Genomic DNA, 27016 nt, shown 5'->3' with positions numbered 1-27016 from the left:
GTTGGTAATTAAATTGCCAAATTGCCAGTATCACCTGAAACTATCCACTCATTTCACCAAAAACAATAATGAAGACAAACAAAAAGCAAATCAGAGAAAAAGTTCTTTCCTGTCTAAAACCAAGCACTAACTTAGTTCTTATTTAAATATAACTCATTTCTTCAATTAAACTGAACCAAGATAAACTGGAGTATAAAGCATTCATTCAAATAATTATTCAATGGATGTTTATTAATGTGTATTGAGTTGCCTTTCAAAGTATTATTTTTCTAAATAATGAAAGTATATCTTCTAATATACATAATTTATGTATGTATGTAGTTATTATATTAATTACTATTTATCTTACTTTTCTGCAATGAAGTTCCTATAAATGCACATTTTTAATATTTTTTATTCTTTAGTGTGTCCTGACACTAGGAAACAGGCTTGATATAGATTATATATTCAATAAATATTTAATAAATCAGTATAAAGAGTCTTGGAAGCTGAGCAGATGACCATGTATTTAGTAAGGAATAAAAAGAAAATGTGGTGTTCACTTGGAGACACACAGTGAAGGAAATTTTACTGGAAAGAGTAATTGATAACAATGAAGTATGAATCATTGAGTAAGAAAACACAAGGACAAAGGGAGTTTGAAGCAAAGCTAGAACTAAAATATGGATGGGTTAGAGTTTCAAGATGATCCAGTCGAGTTGTAGTAATTAATTAAAATTGCTCAGTGACATACAAATTAGAAATATTCAAATGTCAAAAGGAGAAAGTATTTAAAACCTAGATGTAGCATGCCTATCAAACTATTATTTAAGTAATTGATTCAAACATAGAAACTGGCAAGTTTGGAGCCCACTGGGTTGACCAGCAGCTAGAGATAGACAGGAGTGGGTAGGAAAATGAAGAGGCAAAGTGCTTACAGAAAAACAGATTTCAAGCCTAGAGCTTATTGGATCAGACTCCAGCACATTATGAAGGGTAATCTCCTCTTTTTAAAATTCAAATAAATACAGATATTAACCACAGCATAGTAGCACATAAGTCATTAGTTGCATAAGCAACTGGGAAGTATATCCTTACTAATTTGATTCATAAAGCTAACTATCACAGCGAGATCAGAAGTAATTTTCAACTTGAATAAAATAGCAAAGAACACAATCATTGTAAGGACTTTGTCATATATATTTTGCCTTTAGTTGAAACTGAAGGAGAGAAAAAGTAAATAATGACCTAGCAGAGAAGGAAACATAGGAGAGAATAGTTAATACAAGCTATGTGGTACCAGGATCAGAAGTTCTGCTTCTTTCTACTTCTCATCTACTTTCTCATTCTTTTAACTTGGATCATTAACATAATTTCTCAGTAATCAAATGGAGATACTTCTTTACATCACAAAAAGATAATATTTTAAAGTTTAATACAATTATCCAGGTGGATATGTATTTCCAGTATACATCTTTGTATTTTTCCATCTATTACCCTTATCAAAATTTATAAGCAGTAATTATCCCAATGGAGATAGGGATGACTGGGCATGCAAATACAAGAGATGTGTCACAGGGATGTAGCTCAGATGATTAGTATCTACCTAGCACACACATAGTCATTATCACTGCCAAAAAGGTTGTATTCAACAAAGAGAAGATACTGCTACCAGAAATCAGTGTATACTTAGTTGATATTGACACTTTTATCACGACCCTTTTTTATTGGAATTTCCCAACTAGAAATTCCTCCTGTCAACACAAGCACCAATGTCAACTTTAAATTCCAACTATGAGCCAAGTGAATATGGATGTTCTCCGAGTTATGTTGATTCATCCGAAGTTAGCATCTACAAGTTGAAATGAGTCTTAGAGTCATTCTGTTGATTTAACAACAAATATAACTGATCATTTAATTAAAGTGATTCACAGCTTTAATCTTATGTTATCATTCCTTCTCCAAGCTTTAAAACTATTTCAGTAATCAAAATGTCTACATGAAAGATAATTTGAATCATGAGTTATTGGAGATTCAAAAATTATATATTCAAACTATATTTAAGCATAATTAATAGTATACATAGTATTGTGATTAATGGGTTGGAGGTAGAGTATAAGAAAATACTTTTGAAAATATTTTCTATTTCTCTAATAGAAGCAGAAACTTCTATGCATATATACTATTAACATTAACATCATTTTAGATCATAAATAAATATTATCAATTACTATAAAAACAGCAAATAATGGTTTCAAAGTAAGAAGCTCCAGAAGTAAAAAAAATTAAAATCTATACAATTCCACTATAACCTCAATGTAGTTCAAGATAAAAAATTATTAAAGTATTCTGGCCCTTTCTACTCCATCTTCTACAATGTTTCCTGAACCAAAAACACAGGAGCTGTGGTGTAGATATGTCCATCAGTATCCCCATGAGATGGGGATTGTCTTGGCATTGTGTCTTGCTGTGGTTTTCTGTGATGATCTCTCATTTGCAATAAAGAGAAACTTACTTAATGATGGCTGATAGCTACATATACCTGTAGGTATAAGGATATGATTTATAATGTAGTAAAGAATTATACTAGTCTAACAAAGTGGTGGTAATAAATTTTTTTTCTAAGGTACATGACCTCATTAGCTCTGGGAAGATGGCTAGGTTTCTAGTACTATCCATGATTTCTCTCCTGTTGAGTAGCCTTTAATCCAGTTAGACAGCTGTTAACAGCCAGCAACATGTATGTGGTACTTACTGTACCTTTATGTATTTCTCATCATGATGGTCATTGCTGTGTATTACAAGGGTTGCAGCTGAGTGAGACTATTAACTAATTCTCTCACTTAGAAGCTAGCATAGTATTCTTTGGTACCATGCAGGATAAAAAAAAACAGGAAGGATTCTTTGAAGTTAGACCCAGATGAAGTCATCTGAATCATGTGTCCTAAGTGTGCAGTATGTTCAGCAATTCGGGCTTACCTTCAACGTCTGAGAGGCATACCAGGAAGTCTACTATGAAACAGTCTCTTTCAGCAATGGTTGTATAAACAAGACTGTGGCAATATGAAAGGAAAAAAATTTACAGGGTCGTACCCCTACACAAAGAACTGTAGGCAATTAAAAGGAAAACTGCTGAGAGAGTAAGAATCAGCCTCTCCCACAGATGAGCCCTTATTGGTTATCCAATACAACATTGTCAGCCCTGAAATTATATACAACAAAATAAATACTACAGGTTGTATTTGCATACTTGTGCAACAAACATATTTAGCAACAACAATAACAACAAAAATAATAAAATGATGCTATAAATTTGAGAATAGGGATGCATGGGAGGGGTCTGAAAAAGATTACCTGGGAGGTAGGAAAGAGAATTTGGAAAGACTTCTATTTCTATTTTATTTAAAAATATGGGAAAAAATAAAATTACTTAGCTAAAATAAAAATAAATGAAAATATGTACTTCAGCAAGTGATTTTGTGTTTAATATCAATAGAATTATTTCTCCATAAATACTTCAGTTAAGTAACTAAGTTTCCAATACACTGAAGTATTTATTTATAATTGAAATCTGACATTGGATAATAACTTGACATAATAAAAACATGATTGAACGCTTAAAGAAAATAACATTTATTTTAATTGAGGATTTCACTTTGTCATGTTGCTGATAAGGGAGTGGCATAATAGACAAGCTCACATACTGATGCTATGAAGCAGAGAGAAAACACTTCCATTCTCAGAACTTTGGGGGGGTTTTGTCCCTTTATCCAACAAGGCCCATGGCCTATGGGAGAATGCTATCCATGTTGGGGATGGAACTTTCTACCTTAGCAATCTTGCCTAATGTCCTTAGAGACACATGAAGAGGTTTGCTTTAGTATTTTCCAAGAACTTCTCAATTTAATGATATCATTGAAATCACACTCCTAATTTGAGAAGTATACTTTACTGAGTGAAATAAGATTCATATACATACGTTAATCCAACAGAAGTCTCTCTTATATTGGGTTCCCAGAAAAACAAAGCCTCAGCAGAAGAAAGATGCTCTATTCATGGAGCAGCAAGAAGTTGGATCTAAAGAAAACAAAACCAGGGATGGAGGAAAGAGTCGATGAACCTACTGTAACTGTGAAAACTGGAACTCCCTGTTTTTGAAGTCTCTAAGAAAGAAAGAGGATAAGTCTACAAACTTACAGTTGCAGCAAACTATAGGAAATTCTTTTTTTTTAATATATTTTTTTTATTAGATCTTTCATTTACACTTCAGATGCCATCCCCTTTCCCCATTCCCCCCCCCCCTTAGGAAACCCCTATTCCATGCCCCCTTTTCCTTTTTGCATTTATACATTTTTTAAAAAAATGTTAATCATAGGCTTTATAAGTTTGGTATTGTTCAATCAGAGGTGTAACCCACTACCCAACCTAGATATATCAACTATCTTTGACTGGTGGAGATACATGAACATCTGCTTCCCTGTCTCCCCCCTCTATCTCTCTTTCATCACCTAGCTTCTCCTCTCCTTCTTCTCCTCTTCTTATTCCTTTTCTTCCTCTCAGTATTCCTCCCACTTTAGCTCCTCCTACACATCACCCTTCCTGTTAAAAGGAAACTTTTCTCTCAAAATACAATTAGAGCATAATTATGCCAATTTGTACCAGTGAGGTACAAGATAGTCCTAATACCCAGTCCATCCTTTTGTTGACTAACCAGCACCTCTGTCATCTATCCTAACTAAAACACTTAGTTCTGAACCTGGCTTTTTCCTTGGCTTTAGGATGAATGTCAGCTGACGACCATACACTCAGATCTTTTCTCTCAAGGTAAATAGCTATAAGTTTTCAACCCCGTCAGAAATCCAGAATGACTGAGTTGACTATAATTGTGGGAAGCACAAAGCATAGCTTCTAAAACTTAGCCAATTTATAGCGACCTCTGAACACCTGGACACTCGCTCTACTTCAAAACGTTGGAGCATCTGTTCTTCTGCCTTCTGGCCCAGATTCATCTGACAGACCTTAGTGCTGCAGAATTATTAAGGGCTGATTACTCTGTCTAGGCAGATATAATCAGTCGACTATTCTGCAAGTGTGTCCTTTTCTGGACAGTAATTTGTCTGTAGAAGGAAAGTGGCAATTTTTGCCTAGTGGCTGTCTCACCACAACTGGAGTAACTCCAAGGATGCTCAATTTCTTCTTAGAATTTAACATAGGAAGCTGTCAGGAGCAGACAGGTCTCTAATGAAAATGAACATTAATACTGAAATGTTTGTCATGTCAATTCTAAGGATTTCTGATGTTTTGAAAACCAGCTATCCATGTAAGGTAATCTGGACTGTTGCCTGTTAACTCCACTCAGCTATTTCTAAATAAAACATAGAGAACACCGTTATAATAAACTCCAAGTCATGAATTTGCTATAGTCCCTTAACTCACAGGCTGACCATCTCAAATCAGTTAAAAAAGTTAAAGAAGGACTGGGTCTAAGCTTTGTATTCCTAAGTGTGTTATACTGGTACAATGCCTATGAGAGTAACAATATTCGTCTCACTCTTATATCACTAAGAAGCTCATGCCAATGAAAACCTTAAAATTTGTAAACAAAGTAAATTGGTGGAAATTCTTTAAAAATAAAACCTGTGATGCTAATTTGTGTCACTAAGACCACCTAATCACCATTAGTCTTGTTATTTCTCAGACTACATAGCACTTTCTATTGGTATGCCTTAAGTTAGATTGATGCCATTGAGATTTTACTGTACACAAATACTACTAATAAAGCCAATAGAGAAGTGAGAAAAACATTCATTTCCGCCGCCCCCCCCCCCCCAGGGGATGGACGTGAGACTATGTCCTGTGTATTACTTTCTGTTTCATCTTGATACATTCTTTCCTTTTAACTTTACTGACAGAAGACTCTCTCATCCTATCACCATGGGCATTGGGTTTCAGCTGTAACTTCCTCCTCCTCCTCGTTATCTTACTGCTACAGTTTCCTGGGCAGTGTCTTTCCATAGGTTACCTGTTTCTTGTTCATGTCTTTCTAGATCAAATACATACAAAGTCTACACATTTGTATTCTGTTTTTCAGGTCTCTTCTGCAGCATCAGCCTTGTACTACATTGCTTTCTGGATATGTACTCTTGGCTATTTCAAAGTTAATAAGTGAAAGGAACTGAAATGTCCCTTCTGTCTTGGCCTTCTTTCTCAGATAGTTATTCTTCACTAAAGGGTACCATAGAACACTAATGGCACATTAATGAAAAGGGGGCATTTTAAAAAGTTACATATCTTTAATCTCTCCAACTCTATTTCATGACAAATAAACATTCCTGACAACTTCCTTGCCCTTCCTTTCCTCTATCATCCCAAACCATCTTTCAGTCTCTTTATCTTGTGCTATGGCAGCAACTTCTGGTCAAAAGCACCAATTAACACTCAATGCCATTTTGTGTATTTTGCTGCCAAAACATGATTTTCAGATACAAATTCTAGCTCCGATTAATCTCTTTTGACACCATCCTCCTGCTATTGAAAAGACAGTGACCTGATGCTTGAATAGGTCAGGATGTAGTAAAAAGGCTGGCTGCATTGTTTACGAAGATTTGGTTATTTTCCAGCATGAACATGTGTTCTCTGCTTCATCACAGAGAAATCACAGAGCATTGATAATAGATTTCCTGCCACAAGTATAAATATGAATAATCAAACTTTATATTTTTAAGAAAAGATCATCTCTCCAGTGGCTTCTGGTTTCAGCTAGTTGTGTTTATCCTCTTAATAATATAAAACAAAAGAACAATACCAACACAAATCCATAGGCAGGTACATATGTACGGTGTCATATTAATTATAGTGTATTAAATGTGTTGCTGATCCATCTTTGTGGGTATGATTACAGGAGACTGGGGTTCTGAGCATTGGAGACTTTTAGAAGTGGGCTGGAAAGTTGGAAATAGGAAGTAGAAGAGAGAAAAGAAAAAAAGAAGAAAAGAAGAAGAGAAGGGAGGGGAGGGGAGGGGAGGAGAGGAGAGGAGAGGAGAGGAGAGGAGAGGAGAGGAGAGGAGAGGAGAGAAGAGAAGAGAAGAGAAGAGAAGAGAAGAGAAGAGAAGAGAAGAGAAGAGAAGAGAAGAGAAGAGAAGAAGAAGAGACTTTAAAGATTTAAAAAGTAGTAAAGACATTGGTAGAGATTTCAACCTATTAACACATTGGGCCAGATCCTTATGTCAACTCTCGGCGCAGCAAGACTCAAGGGATTGCTGCCTATCTAATGGGAGCAAGCCTGCCTCCTTAGAAATATCTTACTATTCCTTACAGAGCCAGACTAGACTGTGACATTTTGAGGTCATGGAGAAGGCTGTAGCTATTCTCTTAAAATATAATATGCACAACTGAAAGTGAAGAAATACAAGAATAGAAAACACCAAAACAACTACAAAACTCACAAAACATATGTCTCAAAAGAATATAACATTATTCTAATGTTTCTTTTCCAGAATATCAAAAGAAGGACAAGTATTCATCACAGTACAGAACAGCTATGAAACTAACATATGACTATGTAGTTTGTGGTCTTTGCTCAAACTGAATTTTGAGCTATGCTTCATTGGTAACTGTTTTAGATAAATCAATGCCACCACAGATTCCAACTGTGTGGTAATTTGATCTACTTCTTGAGAATGACATGGCATCCACATATTTGCTTTTGTTTCTTTTAATCAACTACTGCCTTCAAGAATTCCAAATACGAATAAAAATACAGCATATTTTCCCTTTGAAATTTATGCAGAATTTGAAAGATGCAAAATGGTCTTCAAAGTCTTAGGAGTCACCACTCAGCATTTAAAAATCAACAATAGCATCGATTAAACATTTATTCAGGGGAAGAACTGAAGGAGATGAAGGGGTTTGCAACCCATAGGAAGAACAACAATATCAACTATCAAGACCCCGCAGAGCTCCCAGGGACTAAACTACCAATCAAAGAGTACACATAGATAGGTCCATTGTTCCAGATACATATGTAGAAGAGGATTGACTTATCTGGTATCAGTGGGAAGGGAGGCCCTTGGTCTTGTGTAGGCTTGATGCCCCAGCATAGGGGGATGTTAGAATGGTGAGGCTGGAGCAGGTAGGTGAAGGAGCACCTTCATAGAAGCAAAGGGGAGGGGGCATGGGATGGGGGCTTGTGGAGGAGAGACCAGGAAAGGGACAACATTTGAAATGTAAATAAATAAAATAACCAATTAAAAAAGGTTTCTTCTCTTTATTTATTTAAGATGAAATGCAGAAATTAAACAATTTTAGAAAAGATAAGTCATTATAAGGAAATATCTCTATCAATTGAATTTACTAGTCAATTTCTCAAAATCCCACTAGACTTTCTAAGACATTACCTTTCGATTACATTAAATAAAGATCATAAATAAAAATCTGACTTTGGTGTTTTATTTCTGTACTAAGTATTGAAAATAATACCTAGCACATGTGAGACAAGTAGTCTACCATGGGGTTGTATCTCCAATCCTCCTTTATATTTTTTTACTGAGATATTAACGTTACAGAATGTCCTCGAACTAATTTTGTAATGTCATACTGGCCTTGGTCTTGGGTTGCTCCTATTTTAGTCTCCTGATTAGCTTAGATTATAGTCCTGTTCCATCTTGCCAAGCCTATTCACTGATTTTTGAAAGTTGAACTTTACATTGTTCAAGCTATGCTTGAGTGACAATGACATTTACCTGAAGTAGATGAGGGTCCAAATTAGCCCTAAGCTGAAGACCAAGCAGCCATCCTCCAAAGTTGTGTGGCCCATTAAAAAATTACATTCCCCTTGTTGCTGCTGCCTAAACTACATTCATTTATCCTAGACATGTATATTGTTCAAATACACACACATACACATACACACACACACACAAACACACACATACACACACACTTGCATGTGATCATGTGATTCTATCTTTGAAGCCTAACACATACACACATAAACACACACACACTCACAAACACACACATGCATGTGATTCTACCTTTGAAGCCTATAGTTTATCTCTGTTGAATTATTGATTAGAATATTTTCTTCTATTGGTCTATATGTCCAATATAATAGGGTAAGGATTAACGTCAAAGTCTAGTTTTCACAACTGAATTGCTCTTTTGGCAAGAGTGAAAGGACTTGGTTTAGTGACTTCTGTCACATACACAAATGGTGTTCGTTCAACACCAAGTTTACCTCCATTATGTCAAAGTGGATTGTATTCAAAGAGTGTGTTCTGGAACTTTTAGCAGTTGGTTGTTATTAACACAAAGAGAACATCATCTCAAGGAAAAATCAAAACTGGCTTCACCTTAAATATTTGCTTTGAGCCAAGAATAAAGACTTTTAAATATTTTTTTTTAACTTCCTAAGACTCAGAACTAGGAAAAAATAAATTTCTGTGAATGGTCTACCTCCCGTTATAGCTGTGTGCTCAGATTGTACATTGGAAAAACAAAATTACAAAACAAAACAAAAACAAAAAGCAAAACAAATAATAAATTTAAAAAAAAACTCAATAAATTGCCAGAATTTTTCTTTCAATAGACTACTCACATCTCATTCTGGTAGATAAGCTTTAAAAAAATAATAAAGTCTAATTACTAGTTCTCACCTAACTTTGCCTTAAGGGTGGATTAAAATAAGTTCTATAAACCCAAGTGAAGATAATGTTGTAAAAAAACTAGTTGTGATAAGCAGTTTTTGTAACAGTGGAGAAAATAAACCATCAAGACAATTATCAGGACAAAGTAGGGGGTGCAAAAAACAGGAGAAAAGAACAATTTTAAGCTTCTTGTTTATTCCACTTAAAATAATATATTCAGCAATGAAATTAGCTTACTACTTGTTTATTGAGTACTTACTATATTAGTGTACAACATGCTAGGCACAGAACAAAAACCATACAGAGGACTTTGACCCCCAAGAGCACATCCTTTTAACACGTGAGTCAAGTATTCAAAATTGAGATACTATTATAGCAGACTATGATTTTAAAATGAGAACCTACATACTTTCTACATATTCCCTTGGAGCTCTTTGATTTTCTATACTTAACCAATCAATATCTTCTGCATTTTTTGCTAAGCAAAGGCATGTCATAACTTTAAAAATATATAATCCTACTGAACATCTCTATTCTTTCTTGACACTCAAGCTAAGGAAGCAAGAAAACAAACCCCACACAATATCCATTTCTCGTTGAGCTAGAATGAAACTATTGTACATATAAACATAAAAGATAAATGTCCTATGGGATCACACAGTAGTACACTTTAAGACTAAGACAGAAGAAGTTCTCAGAGATTTCCAGCTTCCTCCTTACCTAGTTCCATCCCAGGTAAAGAAAGAACAGAAATGCTAGACTAGATTAGCTGAAAATCTGAGTATGGCAAGACTTGTCCCCTTTCCTAACTAGAACCCAAGTTCTAATAAGACTTAGTTTACAAACTATGGGAAAGCTTGGATCTATATAGGCTCAGCAAGTATTCAAAATCTCATAATGGCCCATTTTATGTGTGCTCAAAATAATGGTTTAGAAAATATATGGTGGGGGGGAAGGCCTTTCAAAGGTTCCAAGACCCCACTGGGACTACCTGAGTTGTATTCAAGGATGGTGAGTCAAGGAAAACAGAAAAGAAAGTTGTCTGTTCTGAATGGATTTGGTCAGCAGAACTGTGAAGGACCTTTGTGGATGAATACATGTTTAAAGGCTAGGGCACTATATGTCCAAAAAACCTCATTCTGGTCAGGACCCTCTACTCAGCCATTGTTTAAGGCTCCTTGGTGCATAAGCAAAACTCTCTTTGGAGATGTTCTAAGTCTTGCTCTTACACAGTTCTCTTCACTTCCATTTAAAATTAACTGAGGGGAACAGGATTTGTTCAAAATTGTCTGTTTATGTTTTCAGTTTCCTTCTGAAGTCCAACCTGAGAAGAGTTTGCCTCATAGTAATAGGGAAAGGTAGCTATTTTTAATGATGATTTTCCAAATCTTTTGTGTATTCTCTGATGTTTTTTCTCTCTGTCTCCCCAGAGGAATCAGCTTTTGAGAACCCAAAGGCTAAAGTTATACTCATTTTCAAAGACTTATTCTTTCTCTGGATCTCTGGAAAAGAATGTAAGACAATAAAATGAAAATGAACTCAATGCTTTAAAAACTTAGCCTACCATATAATTATTTATGTACAGTGACATGTCATTAAAAAGTTACAGAATAAATGGACAGTATAAAATAAATGAAGCAAAGTTGGTACATGGAGAAATAGAAAGAACAAATGAAAGAGAAAAAATAAATAGAAGAGTAAATGAGATAAAAGACATTTCTGATAGTAAATAAAGAACAGGAATAGGTAATAAATATCTTAAAGTGTCCCTGAGTAGGTCTTAGTATTTAAAGAAAACAGTCTGAGGTGTGTCGTGCATTGTTGACAGCATTTATTTTATTTAAGGTACCAAAGTTTTGTTAATTATTCACACCAGTATGCAAAACAGACTTTTAATTGAAGTTATGAAAATTGCTGCACTCCAGAATAGACATCACTTTTAATCACTTCCCACAAAGAAAGTAATCTTCTCTATCTCAGCTCCAATCTTTTTTCACAGTACTTTCTTAAAGTTTGTGTGTGGCTTTGGTGAAAGAGTATCTGCAAATAGGTAATAGAAACCAAGTTAATGATATCTCAGTCAAGAGCATCAGCTAAAAAGGCAGCAAAAGAAAGAGAACACTCACCAGAAAATACCAAATAACCTTGCCAAGTGCCACTTGATCAGCATCACTTGCTGGAAATACGTGCAAATTGGTGATGTCTTTCTTAAAAGAAAAACCATGCTTTTCAGCTAACAAATTCCCCAGAAGCATGCAAAGAAATTATCTAGCAGTGCTCGAGTAGTTCAATTTTGGTAAGAAAGAAGTCTCATTTCCTTTAGCAACAGATTTCAAGTAATTAATAAAATAAATTAAAATATACATATATATCCAAATACCATATATATGTATGTATATACATATATATTACATATATATCACACATATACATACATACATACCTCTTTAGCCTGCTGTCTCATTAATATTTAGCGTTTGAAGTTATCCTAGATATTAAATTGATTGTGTTCAATCCTATGTAATTTAGATTCCATCCTCTCATGACTGACTTAAGGGGGGGGCAGGTTCTTATGGCTTAAAAGTGGGAAACTGGAGCAGCTGTGAACTAGAGTAAAATTAAACACAACTCTAAATATTTCAAGCTTTTGTTTTGTTTTCATTTGTTTCTTCTATAATCACACAAGCTTTCCTGACTGTTGGTTTCCCTCCCCTCCTTGCACACTGTGGTTGGTGTTCTATGCCCAAAGTCCATGATGCAGCACAGTATTATCCAAAGTCTCATTTCCTTTATTTTTCCTTCTTTTAAAATTTCACTTAGGTTTCAAAGCAAGCCCAGTGACTTTGTTGTTGTTGGGATTTTCAGTTTATTAAAGATACTTGGGGTGCTGGCCTGTGATGTTTAACTGGATATAATTACTAGATCACCCACCCATGTTCCTTGCTGTGTCAGGAGACAACATCTCAAAGTATAACTATTAGTTAGCTTTGTGGTGTTGGGTTCGTAAGCCAGTCTGAGGTTAGAGCAGAGATGGGATCCCAAGCCCTGGGCTTTGTATTACATAGCATTGTATTTTGGAAGTTGTACTAAAGGGTCAATTATTGTTTCCATTATAAACTCTGTTTTTCAAGGGTTTGCAGCTCACCAACTTTCATTTTGGTATGCAAGCTGCATAAATATTCAGGTTTTAAAACATAGTTCAAATTGGTCAGTACCATTTTTAGCTATAAAGCTGCAAAATACACTTACTATTGGCTTTAGTTTTCAGTGTCTTGGTATGAAAGTTCATTCTATTTAGAAATGCAAAATACACATTTGGTCACATATTTTTTAAATAACTGATTCATGTTGCAGTAATTCTAGAATGGATAATAGAATGTCTCACATCACTCAAAATAAGCCCCCTACCCCAAACAAAGCCTTCAAGAAGATAGCAAAAGATTGTCAAGATTTGTAAGGTCCATGTCTTTAAAATAAATAATTTTATTTCTAGTATCACAAGAACACACACATTTTTAATTCCAGGGTCATAGTAGAAACCATGAGGAAGAAAAGGCTCTCTGCCTCTGAGCCCTTGAAATCCATTCAAGGGATCTTTGTGAAGAAAAGTATTATGTGTGGACCCAAGACTATAGGGTCTTCTATTTCTTCAGTAAGCGTCTCTAGTGTGCCTAACTGTAATCAAATTATATATTGAGTTGTAATGTAAAAGGAAAAGGTGAAGCTGCTTATTGACTTGTGTACCTTTTTTTGTTTTCTCTAATACAATACAGATTCTAATGTCTGGAGACATGTCCCCGAATGGTTACTGACCCATAATTGGTCTTACATGAGTATAACCTCTTTCTCTGACCATCACAACCAGAAAAATCCAGAGCTAAAGAGCTAATACTGTCTTCCTAGATTCTGAATGTTTCCAAATCATAAAGTGGATTTGTCCTCACTGCATGGTGACCCACACTTACACGACACAGTTATCCACACAGGCTATTTCCACTGATCCTCACATGGACACTCAGGCCTCTCCCTGTTTGAATTCCAGAGCTACCATCATTCTCTTCACACTGGTTTTTTCCAAATTATAACCACAGTATGTTCAAAAGATCTAAATTTAGTACACAGTTTTTTTCTTGTCTCATTATGACCGTTATTTTATCTATCCTCACCTCTACCCTTCTCTGCTTCTATTTTTGAGAATTTTGCAGTGGAATGAACGTTTGTCACAAGGTAGTTGACTCTATTTACAGAAATTGTTGGTCACAGGAGAGTCTTTTCTCCCAGAACACAAAGCTGTGCTTTAAATGTAGGTGTAACCAATCAACTGTTTTTTTTTTTCCTTGAGCTTTAAAGCTTCAAGTAGTCAGTATATAAGGGAAACTAAGGACTGTGGCCATGCACTGGCTATGACAGTAGACCTCTCAAATCCTGCCACAACACAAGAGTCATCCTTTGTGTCACGCAGCAATCTAGCTTTTATGTTGTTCATGCATTTTCCAAATGTCTTTATTCTATAATCAATTTGTGAATTTTTTCCCTCAGGTATGTAATAAGATAATATAGATGCACATATGTGTGCATAGATAGACAGCAGTAAGAGTCAAACTGAAAAGATTTGCCACTTAATACAAACCCATTAGGTTCCACAGTCTGATGAATTCTATAATGCCAGAAAATTTTAACTTAGCAAATTTCATAATCAAATGGGTTGCATAGTTGGCAGACAATAAACACTTTGTCCACTATGAAAGCTCTAAAGTATTGAATAATATCTTCCTCCTCAATCTGAATTAGTATGGTTCTCCTACTAGAGTTCCCTATAGGTTGAAATAGGGTTCCCTATTTCAATTGTACTCAATTGCATATGTCAGAAATAAAGCATGGTTTTATTTTAATTCCTCACCAACTGATAGAGCATGTATGTGCAATTTTCTCAATCTCTCTAAATTTTCTCACGTTCTGTCATGTCATTCTTTCTGCAGATTCCTGTTTAATTTTTATTTGTATTAGTCAGGGTTCTCTAAAGGAAACAAAACTTATAGAAAGAACATATATTCATATATATGAGAGTGAATGAGAAGATGAGAGAGAGAAAGGGGATGGCTTACAGGTTGTGGTCCTGTCCAGGCTAGTCCATCGATGGCTGCCAATGAATGAAAGGTCTGAGATCTTTGTCGTTGTTCAGTTCATGAAGATGGACATGTCACTTGGTCTTCAGTATATGCCAAAGTCCCAAAGAAGTAGGCTCCACTGTGGAAATGGACTTGCCAGGAAGAGCCACAGCCAGTTGGCAAAAAAAAAAAAAAAAAAAAAAAAAAAAAAAAAAAAAAAAAAAAAAAAAAAAAAAAAAAAAAACAACAACAACAACAACAAAAAAAAACTGCCTTCTTCTCTGTCTGTCATATAGGTTGCCACCTGAAGGTGTGGCCCAGATTAAAGCTGCATTTTCCCACTTGAAAAGGTATGGATTAAAAGTGGCCCTTCACACTGCTAAAGATTTAATTAAGAAAAAAAAATATCCCTCACAGGTGTATCTAGCCAATTTTGTTTTAGTTAATTCTCGATGTTGTCAAATGGACAATCATGAGCATCCATCACACTATTCTGTTTATTGAAAATTTACACAGACTTTTTTTTGTCTGTCTGTGCTTCTTTCCATAAATTGAAGCTGAAAGAACGTAAATTTTTTCAAGCCCTTTGTGATTATCTTTTCATTTAAACATTTCAAAGTCTCTGCCATACTCTCAAAGTCATTTGCAAACTCCTCAGATCTCTTTCAGCTTTCTTGCCCAATTTCTAAGACTTGGATGCTCCTTACTGAGCCAACAGAAATGTCCTCATATTTTCAAATGAATCCTGTGCTCCTTTAGCTCACATTCTAGTCCAGCATATCTTATCAATTCCATGGGCATTCCCACTAGGCCAAGTCCATTCATTGTGAAGGGGGTTTTTATTTCCTTAAGAAACCTTCATGTTCAACCTAACATTGTGTTATCTACTTAAAGTACTGTCTCCAGTTGTAAACTAACTCTGTGAAATTTCATGATAGGGCCTAGTTTTCCATATAGATTTTTTTCTAAGGCCTCCCCACACTTCTTTTTTTTTTTTTCCCCACACTTCTTATTCTAGCTTGTCCTTTTAAGAGCTGACCTCAATTTAATCCTTCTCATTCCAACTACACATGTCATAGTATGCCCACAAAATAAAATAAATAAGCAAAGGGAATTGGTTATCTTTTATGAGATGTTGATTAATGAAGCAACTGCCAATACCTTGACTACCCTCAAGAACATCATATCAATACTTGATTGCTAAAGATACTGCATATTTGAATTACAGAATATACAAAAATTGAACTGTTACTCATCTGGACTCTTTATCCCTATTGGCTAGCTTTCATGATGCTAGAAGGTTCTATGAATGCTGCTGGAGAAGAAAAGAAATAACCAATCTCACCTAGTATAAATTCTGAGTTAGTATAATATCTGACCTGATAAGATATACCAACTGGTACAATATTAGTACAATATTATGGGATTAACAATCCACTTTCTCATTGTACCTTTGGCCCAGTCTATGACATGGGACATGTAAAAGTGGCCAAGAATATGAATGGACCCATAGTATTATACTGCTTGGTGGACATATACTAAAATAACTATTGATTACATATTGCTGTACCCGTAATCCAAAACATCTCTCAACTCTTGTCACAGAAACATAAAAGAAGACAACTATGTTACCAGAGCCACTGAACGATTTACAAAGCATTGAGAATGCTTTTTGTATACGACATCTCTTTCCTTTCAGGGACCTTTTAGTCCTATCTCTACTTCACACAGAAAGACATTTCATTACAGGAAATTTCATTGAGTATGGTAAACTTTGGCAAAATTATAAATCTGTAGTCTTAGGTTTCTTTACTTTCTCAGTTCTGTTTACAGATTCCTTTCATGACCTAATTCAATATCACCTGTGTGTCATGGCAAGAAGGTATGGAGTCCATGTTTGCTAAGCAACTGAGTGCTTGATTAATGTTGCTTATAGTCGAATAGGAAGCAAGGCTTCATTTCTTTGTGAAAAAGCCTATTAACTAGGTAAGAAAACATTCCTCTGAGCAGAAATATTTTTTACTTACTTGGTGTAAAAATGCTATCTTCTGAAAGTATGAACATAGCCTCAGTGTCAAGAATGATTGGGGAGGGTCTTTTTAATAATACTTTTATTCACAGGAGCAGAGGCTTCATAAAAATAGTAATTAATCAAACTTGTTTTTTTTTCATTGCCAAACCATAGAAATACTTTGACATTCATGAAGATTTTTTTAAAAAAAATTATGATATATTTGCTGATAAAATTTGCAGGAAAATGTCAGAGCTGATAGAAGAATAAGAAAGTAAAGAATGTTATTAATGCCAATAAAAAGAATGCTTTCACATCCAAACATAACAATAAAGTGAAAATCTTGAGTTAACTCTTAATTTGACTTCCACTTTACACTTGCAATAAAGGAGAAAAATACATAATTCTAAAGTCTCCAGAAGGCCCTGGTTTAATAAATGATATCTCAGATTTTTTTTACTCAGTATCCTTCACTTTTATTTTTTCCCCTCAAGTATAAATTTATATCGGGATTCTTTCCTCTTGAAATTAGCAAAGTAACTGCGGTACCTAGCTGTATTTCTTACTTTTTGTTGAGGGGTCTCCCAGAATTTGCCCCTAACACTCTAATCATGTTTTTGTGAGAGGCCACAAAGACTTTTTTTTTTAAAGCTATCGGAGCTTTCCTCATTGTCCTTTATGGGCATGCAGAAAGCATCTCACCTATTAGATATTTATCTGGAGTGCAGTTGAATGGGTTTGCTGGCTCCCTCCAGTTTCTGGGGTAAACTGTCTGTTCATAATCAGTTGCTGGTTTTGAGATGACCCACAGAAGGTTCTTTCCAGTCCACTTCAGTTGTCTTTTCAGTGTCCTGTTGACTTTCCAGACTTTGGAAACATGTCCTAACGGCTTGTGTTCCCATTGTTGCTCTCCACAGCATCCTAAAGGAACATGTTGTTACTTTGCACAGTGTGACAAGGCTATCTTGAGGATTCACACACCATTTATAACAGTACAGTTTATAATAGCATTTCCTGCAGAAAGAAGGTGCCTTTCTCAGAAAAAGAAGGATGGTTTCTGCACTCAATTTACTTCTACAACTATAAGCAACACCCTTGTCTCTTGTCAGTAAAAAGAAGATAAAATAGAACAGCAATCACAGTATAGAAATGATGTCATCCCCCACCCCAGAGTATATACCAAGGAATAACCCACTCAAAGAACTTGCATAAATTATAAATGGCAGAAAGGCACAGTATACACTCATACACAACTGCACTCCACAGTTGGTCAAGAGAAGCCACTTGTACTGTGATGAAACAGAAAAGCTATATTTTTTTTCTTCTCTTACTATATCACATTTTAAATGACATTAGGAGATTGTAGAATGTATTAATCAGAAAAGCCATAACATGGATGAAATTTTAATATCAAATGAAACAATCAACATAAAATCTGAAAAATATCATGACATTAAAATTTTCAGAGGAATTTCCCTTTGATAAAACTACCCCAATAATAACTACATGAATGAAAGAGAAAGAATCAGAGAAAACTTTGAGTTCTAAGCTCTACCCAGTATAGGAGCAGAGCTCTAAGGAAGGAGGAATAGTAAGTATTTACAGAGCATTTAATGAAATGGTTATAATGGGTGTAGGTTATAATCTGACACAAAACTAGGCAAAAGTATTTCTGGTTGTGCCCTCTTTGAAAAGGTTCTGTGTTGTAATGGAACATAGTGTAATAATCTCCAATTCTCATTGTAGTCTCTATTAAAAAAATATTAGTAGTCATTTCTAAAAAAAAGTCTCACAATGATCACATGGTAAGCTCCATAAATTTAAAAAAAAAATTACTGGAAATGCTCAGTGTGTGTGGCTTCTGTTTTCTTATCTTCCATTCTGTCTTTCTGGAAATTCCTTTGGATTAAACTCTGATGGAAAATTTAGAGGACAATGGGGGCTGTTCTTTTAGGATAAAAAACATTATTGTAGAGTAATTTTTAACACACACATACATACAGAGAGAGAAAGAGACAGAGGGAGACAGACAGAGAGAAGGGGAGAGAGAGAAAGAGAGAGGGGGGGAAGAGGAGGAGGAGGAGAGAGAGAGTTCCAGGGAGAGTGAGGGGTGGGGGAGAGGGAGAGGGAGAGAACAGAGACTGAAGGCGAGGATAGTTGACTTGAAACCAAATTCTTATTAAGAAGTGTGTATTAAGAGGAAGGAGGGAATACAAAGGCAAAGACTCATCTGCATGATCCTAGTTAAGGGCCTTACGGAGGAGAGAGCTTAAGTTATCTCAAAAAAACTGGTGGGTTGCCCTGCTTGGCTGAGTTTGAATTGAATGTTCCCAAAGTAACATTTCACAAATAGGATTGCCCTTCCATTTCACACTGCTCGTTCTCGAAATAGCAACACCATTTAGCAATATTTCATATCAAGACAATTACATTGTAGAAATATTGTAGTCCTAGTGCTTCATTAAAATTAAAAAAAGTTAAATCCCTGTTTTGTTGAGCACAAGAAATGAATAGTAAATATTGATTTAGAATGAATGCAAACATTTCTCTAGGAGTGGATAATTACTGCCTTTCTATGCAAAACACTTAGATTTGAAGAAGCACTTCACTTACTTTGCCATGCGGTATACATTCTTTAGTACATTTTAAATTATACGTTGTCCTGGACAGTGTCTGCTCTATAATTTCTTGTGTCTCTACACCAGAGTCAGTATGTAATTTTAAACTACAAAGTTGGTGCCAACTAGGAGAATAAGCTTAACTCTTTCTCCTTGCTGGGCTCACAAACCCTTACATGAAGAGAACTGGAAATCCAGATGAATGATCTCAAGCCCTGAGCATTCCATTCTTTTCTTTTGGGTTAACATGAATGCCGCTGGTAACTGGTCACAGACATATAAACTAGAGCCCAAATACAGCATAAAACTTATGAAATAGGACTCAGACTATGCAAAAGACATGAAATAAATTATTAACATTAGGGATTTTGAATAAAGTAAAGTCTGCTTGAGTATTTGTTGTATTACAGTCCCTTTTTAATTTTTAAATTTTTGATATACTACAGTTATGTCATTTTCTTTCCCTTTCCTTTCTCCAAACCATCTCATATATGCCTCCCTGATCTTTTTCAAATTCATGGCCCCCTTTCTCAGTAGTTTTTATTATATGCATGTGTGTGTATGTGTGTGTGTGTGTGTGTGTGTGTGTGTGTGCTTAGTTGTATATATTGCTAAGTATAACCCACTCAGTCTGTGTGTGTAACACTAAATAAAGAATCATCACACTTAAAATATGATTTTTGTTTATACTTTTCTTTATTTTCTATGGTATGCCAGAAAAAGGCACTGATAAAATCATAGAAAAGAATAGATCATAATTATAAATAAGGCTGCAGTAAACATAGTAGAACATGTGTCCTTGTTATATGTTGAAGCATATTTTGGGTATTATGCTCAGGAGTACTGGGTCTTCAGGTAGAACTATGTCCAATTTTCTCAGGAACTGCCAGATTGATTTCCAAAGTGGGTGTACCAGCTTGCAGTCCCACCAGCAATGGAAGAGTGCTCCTCTTTCTCCACATCCTTGCCAGCATCTGCTGAAACCTGAGTTTTTGATCTTAGCCATTCTGATTGGTGTGAGGTAAAATCTTAGAGTCATTTTGATTTGCAATTCTCTGATGACTAAGGGTGTTGAACATTTCTTTAAGTTCTTCTCGGCCATTGGAGAGTCCTCAGTTAATAATTCTTTGTTTATCTCTGTACCCCATTTTTACTAGGGTTATTTGGTTGTCTGGAGTATAATTTCTTGAGTTCTTTGTGTATTTTGGATATTAGCCCTCTATCGGATGTAGGGTTGGTAAAGATCTTTTCCCAATCTGTGGGTTGCCACTTTGTCCTATTGACAGTGCCCTTTGCCTTAGAGAAGCTTTGCAATTTTATGAGCTCCCATTTGTCAATTGTTGATCTTAGAGCATAAGCCATTGGTGTCCTGTTCAGGAAATTTTCCTCCATGCCAATGTGTTCAATGCTCTTCCCCACTTTCTTTCTATTAATTTCAGTGTATCTGGTTTTATGTGGAGGTCCTTGATCTACTTGGACTAGAGATTTGAACAAGAAGGTAAGAATGGATCAATTTCCATTCTTCTACATGTTGACCTTGATCCTGTGGAGGTTTGATGCTTAAGTGGTAGGACTGGAGAGGGTAGGAAGGTGGAGGAGCACCCTTGAAGAGGCAAAGGAAAGGAGGGAGAGGGCAGATGTGGGATGGGGGGGTTATGGAGGAGTAACCAAAAAGTGGGATATCATTTCAAATGTAAACGAATGGAATGATTAATAAAAAAAATACAGAAAAAGTAAGAATCAAGGAAAAATATTTCAATAACATGTAGGTAAACAGTGGCTAATTACTAAATTAATGTTGGAGTAACTTTTTACTTAATACATACATAAATAATACATATTACAGTTACTAAAACCATTTTATAATCCTCCAGTAGTAATTTAAAGTTTATGAAGTAACCTTAGAATACAAAGAGCAATGTAAATAAAATAAAACCCGAGTGCAAATATGGGGTTCATAATGATGCAGAAGGAAGATTGGTGGACCACATGGACTTTAGGATGCAGTAGAATGACTCCTTCATGGCATGCTAACTTTCTGACTGTTGGATTAAGTCTCATTTATTCACTCTGATTTCAATCTGAATATAACTTTCTATCTCGTTGGTATGTTAAAATTTTACAATATAAAAAGTTAAAATATAAGACAAGCAATAAAATTTTAATGAGACTGTAAACTGTATATGTCCTTAGAAAAAAGCAGATATATGATTGGCAAGCTCTGGTGTCATTCACCAGTGTCATACTGCATCTACTACACTCTTATGCTTATAACCAGCCCCTTCCTGATCTAGTCTAGAAGGATGTGCCTGGACCTGAACTGCCAATGAGTGGGGTCATTTAAAACACCCTTTGCAGGACCTTATTCAGAGCATCCTTTTGATCCAATGAGGCTCAAATGGGACCAAGAAAACTATTTTCTTAATGTCCTACATAATTTTTGTGGTTCAGTTAGCACTATTCACAATCATTGTCACATCATTTTTTTTCTCAGCTCAACTTTATTTTTACAGTTAATGGTATTTTTATTAGACATAGATCATGGAAGAAGGCTGAAGACTACTCCAGCCTGCTGAGAAATGTTCCCTCTACATGCATCAGTAATGGCAAAAGCACAAGTACTAATTACTTTTATTTATGCCAAAGCAAAAACCAACTAATAACAAAGTCTTTAACAATACTCTTGACAGAGCTGTGTATTGAGGAACAGAATGGTTCTGAGTTGCTCAAGAACTGACTTAAAGGGAAATAGGCACAGAAAGGATGAAAAGACCAGGATGGCCTATTGGAAAGAAGGCTAAGAGGATGCTATCTGTGTCAAAATGGGCCTCAGCTCTTACCTTGTAAATACACTAATGCTAGTATTTTACTCAGAACAGACTTAATCTGTAAAACACTATGAGGGGTTTGCTGAGGAGAGGGGAGGGGAGGACAGAAGAGGGGAGGAAAAAGAGGGGGGAGGGTAGGACAATAGAAAGAAGTGGAGGTGACAGGAGTGGAGGGAAGAGGGGCGATGGAGGGGGGAGTGGAGGGGTAAGGATAGAACGTGAGGGGAGAACAGAAAAGGGGAGGTGAGGACAGGAAAGGGGAGGGTAGGAGAGGCTGATGTCAAGTATCAATCTCTCAGTCAGCTGACAGAATTTCCTGAGAATCATAGAAGCTACTGAAACCACAGCTCTATTACAGTAGGAGGAATGTTTCCTGTCTCAGAATCAGAAAAGAAGATGTCGGTGTTCCCTCCCTTTCCAGTCAAAAGGTAGAAGCCTTCCTTGTCATTTTAGCTCAAGAACTATAGGCTATGCTGAGGGCCCTTGACCACTACAAATCATTGTTTTCTCCACTTGCTACATGGCTGCTTCAATGAATTAACCTCTTTCTTCTTCCATCATGTATGACAGGGAACACTGAAATACTATTTAGCATTCAGTCAGGAGATCATTAAAATTTTATATCAGCCACAAACAGGAGTGACTTATATACACTACAAAGATCACAAGTTGGAACTGAGATGTAGTAATGTAACAGAGAGAGTTGGGCTCTGGAATTCTTCTAAGAAAGATAAATATGTCCATAGCACACAGGAAAGTGGCAGCATTTCAGAGAAGGGAGTTTTAATATTGTTCCTAAGTAATAGGTGGGGGGCATCCAGAGAGGAGAACACAATAGTAATGTCTGAGTGAGCACCTCCCATGCACACCTCAGATAAAAGAGAGACATCATCAGAAGCTGCTTCCTATCAGATCATGTGTGCATTAGATCTCGATTGCCAGCTGTAGGGTCTTTTATGAAGGAAGGAATTTGTGTTGTCATGTGGCAACAGACTGCCTGAAATGAATTTATCATAAAGGAAGGTAATCCTAGAAAAGGAAAGAGGAGAATTTAAGAAAGGAAGAGGGGAAGGGAGGGAAGGGAAGAGAGGGGGTTTGGGAATGGAGAGAGTAGCAGAAAAGAGAGAAGAGAGGAGAGGAGAGAAAAGGAGGGGAGGGGAGAGGAGAGGAACATAGAGCAAACAAAGGGCAAGGGAGGGGGAAATGGGGTAAAGAAATAGCTGTCTACATTCCTAAAAGCATAAGAAATGTAAAAGAAAGTTTGAGTATATTTTCATCATTTTAAAGACACTCCACTAACTTACAATTAGTTAACTTTTGATTCAAGTTTTTCAGTAACTTTAGAAAACTGAAGTTAATGAAAGAATTATTGCTCATTTACTGTTACTTGAATCAGTAGGAATGGGAAGAACAAAAATTCTTATTTCATCTCTAAAGAGAAATTAAACCCAAACTTCATAACAGGCAACTAGGAAATAACTCTGCTAACAGGATCAGTAGTGAATAGCCACAACGGCTAACACTCGGGATTTGTATCGTGTACCAGTCATTATGGACTCGCTATGAAATATTTATGTTAACTCTTTCTAGCTCCTTACAACCAACTGCATTGATCTGTTTGATTTATTTCACTGTACGGTTGGGAAATCCCAGGCTTAGGCATGATAAGCAGTTTTTATAAAGCCACAAATGAATTGGAACCCAGACTCTCTGTCCCCACTCATCCATGCTGTGACCATCATGTTCAGCTGTACAAGCACAGCACGACCCAAATATGAATGGAATTCTTATATTTATCTATCTTCTGTTTAAGTCCAGAATGAGAGGAGAGAGAGAGAGAGAGAGAGAGAGAGAGAGAGAGAGAGAGAGAGAGAGAGCTGTTTCCTTTTCAGCAGCACCTCTGAGTGCTATATACTTTAGCAAGCTGTTCTCTCATACTAAACATAGTGAGAACTTCAGTACCAGAGATTTCACAAGCCCTGGTCCAGATAGAAGCAGACCACACACACACAGAAACACACACACACACACACACACACACACACACACACACACACCAGTAGAAGATGCAGGATGTATTCTTAAATTCCAGTTAATAATTTGTCCAGGAGTTACATGTTTCTTTCTGGGTTTTAGGAGGACAGCAGCTACCATGCCTGCCTTTCTCCATACCCTGGGATGGACATACATCCTTCTCCAGTCTTCATTTTGAAACATTTCAGAAAGCTTAGCACACAAATGAATATAACTTCTGCAGACAGAACTCTTTTGATTTTTATTAATCATTCCATTCGTTTACTCAAGTGATATCCCACTTCCCAATTACCCCCTCCACCAGTCACTCATCCCATAATATCCCACTTCTAGGTTACCCCTCCATCACCTCCCCATCTCATATCTGCCCTCCCCCTCCCTTTTGCCTGTATGATAGATAGTGCACCCCTACCCACCCACACTCTCCTGCCCAACCGTTCTAGCATCCTGCTACTCTGGGGCATCAAATCTCCCGGGTACAAAGGATCAGGAAGTAGAATGAAAACAGGTGGCAGGAGGGATGAGGAACTGGGGACAGCCACTGGTGGGTCCCAGACAACAGAGAAACATAAGGCTCCCAGGACCTAATGGGGAATGCAACCCCATTGGAAGAACAACACAGACAGAACTCTTAATGTCAGGAATAATGCATGAGAGTGTGCAAAGAGGTGTGCAGGTATCAAGAAAATATACTCTGTTTTACTCAGTTGGTCATTCACTTCTCTTCTGGCTATTTAAGTTGGCCATAAAATACCCATAAGATCGTCAATCTTAATTATAAAGCTTGAGGGAAAAAATCTGTCCAGTGAAAATTATTTTCAGGTATAAAATTAGAAACTTCTTTCAACTCCTTTGCCAAGATTTGCATAACTTTGAAGACAAACAAATCAGAAGATTGAAAAATACCATATAGTGCAGATTAGGAGAAAAGTCAACCAGTCTGGTGCCAGTGTCTTACAATGACTTCCAGGGGAGACCTAAATCACCACGACTGAGGAAGAGGTGGTCTGGAGAGAAAGTCTCCCTGGACAACCCAGTGTATTATCCCAGCTTCTATTTCCTTTGCAGAATGGTTTTGTTTTCTCACATCAATGAACTAGAATGTGGATCCCATGATCAAGTTGGCAGAAGCTACGCTCCCTACCTGGATGCTCGCAAATTGTAAATCACAACTTTACAAGGATTTAACTTTTCCCTTTCCAAAATAATCAAATGTTGTGGTGAGGGGACCACTAATCATGACAAAAATATACTGCAAATTCTTTCTTTTGGTGCCAAGTCCAATAAGTTCTTTGAGTGAAATTAAATGCAGGATCTTATTCCAAACCACAGCTTCCCTTGGGGATGTATGAGTCTCAAGTGGGGGCTGAAAGGCCAGTTGTATCAAAGCCCAGGGTTACAACAGCTTTACTAAGTTTCCCTACTCCCTTCCCCCAAGCTGCTGCCTGTAGTACAAATGGCCGGGCCCACTGTTTTCCAATTATTATAATCAAACCATACTTTCTACATTCTGCTCTGAAAAGTGGACCAGTCACGGACTTCTCTTAGTTTCTCACAGTTTGTGTTTATTTAAACCTATTCTATGTTGACCTCCAGGGAAAGGAAAGAGATAGAGAATATTGGGAAATGAGTGGGAAGAAGGAAGAAAAGAGTAAAAAATAGAAGGGCAGAGCGTACAACATGAAGAGATGTATACATATAGAGAGCGATGTCTGTTGTGCTATAAACAATTGCTCTACCCACCTAAGATCTGCAGTATCACAAGAATCAGAGAAGAAAAAAAAAAACATGAGGTCATCCCACATGCCCTGTACAACACAGCATGAGTTTCTACAGTGCATTATCTCTTCAGAGAGTTTTTAATATGTTTAAAGGATAGCCAATAATAACAATCATTTTATTTTATTTATTACTCTATCTTTCCTGTCTAGTATAGAATACATGATTTGTAAGAACGTTTTGAGGTGGCTTTTCTGAGAAACATTTTGAATACTCACAAGGAAATTAAGTTACATTCATGCTGGTTAACAGCTATGTCGCCGAAGGTCACTCTGGAAGGCTATGTACAGTGAGTTTTAGTGGACCCAAATTTTACCACAGGGATGGAATTGTAGGTTATTTTCACTAGACATAGATTTAATCTGGTGCACAATAGCATAAAAATAACTGTTTTGGTGTATATGCACACTGAGACAAGGGGCATATACATTTTGTATTTACTTTCTTCGCACTCATTAAATAATACAAACTGTTTGCTTTAATTATAAAGCCAGCAAAACTTTCAGCCATCCATCAAGGAAGCACTTTAAAGAATAATATATGCAACCTATGTGATTTCAACAATATACATACAAGCTTTACTCTGTGATGTAACAATAAAATGTCAGAAATCATAGACATCTCAAAATTACAGATACAGATATATGTATATATGTAGAAGATATTTAATAATTATACTCACTCTAAAATGCAACAAACACTTGTGTGTTAGTTTTCTTATCTATACATTTGGGAAATAATTATACCTGCTATATATCTTCTGGAAAACTTTAAAGAAAACTACCCCCCCAAAAACAGTATGGGAATTTTGAAAATACTGGTTTCTTTCTCAAACTTTTGTTGTTCACTTTTCATGTGTATCTTACTTGACAAAGAAGTATATCTCTTCTCTCAATACTTAATTACACAGAGTATCCAATTCCTCTGCTGACCCCTAGCTTGTCTCAGTAATACACTGTCATAAGTCTTTGTCTATCTCTATCTCTATCTATGTCTCTATCTCTGTTTTTCT

The sequence above is a fragment of the Arvicanthis niloticus genome, chromosome 2, assembly GCF_011762505.2.
Source record: "Arvicanthis niloticus isolate mArvNil1 chromosome 2, mArvNil1.pat.X, whole genome shotgun sequence".
Lineage (NCBI taxonomy): Eukaryota > Metazoa > Chordata > Mammalia > Rodentia > Muridae > Arvicanthis > Arvicanthis niloticus.
The sequence above is the reverse complement of the archived record's forward strand: the minus strand, read 5'-3'. Positions refer to the sequence as shown.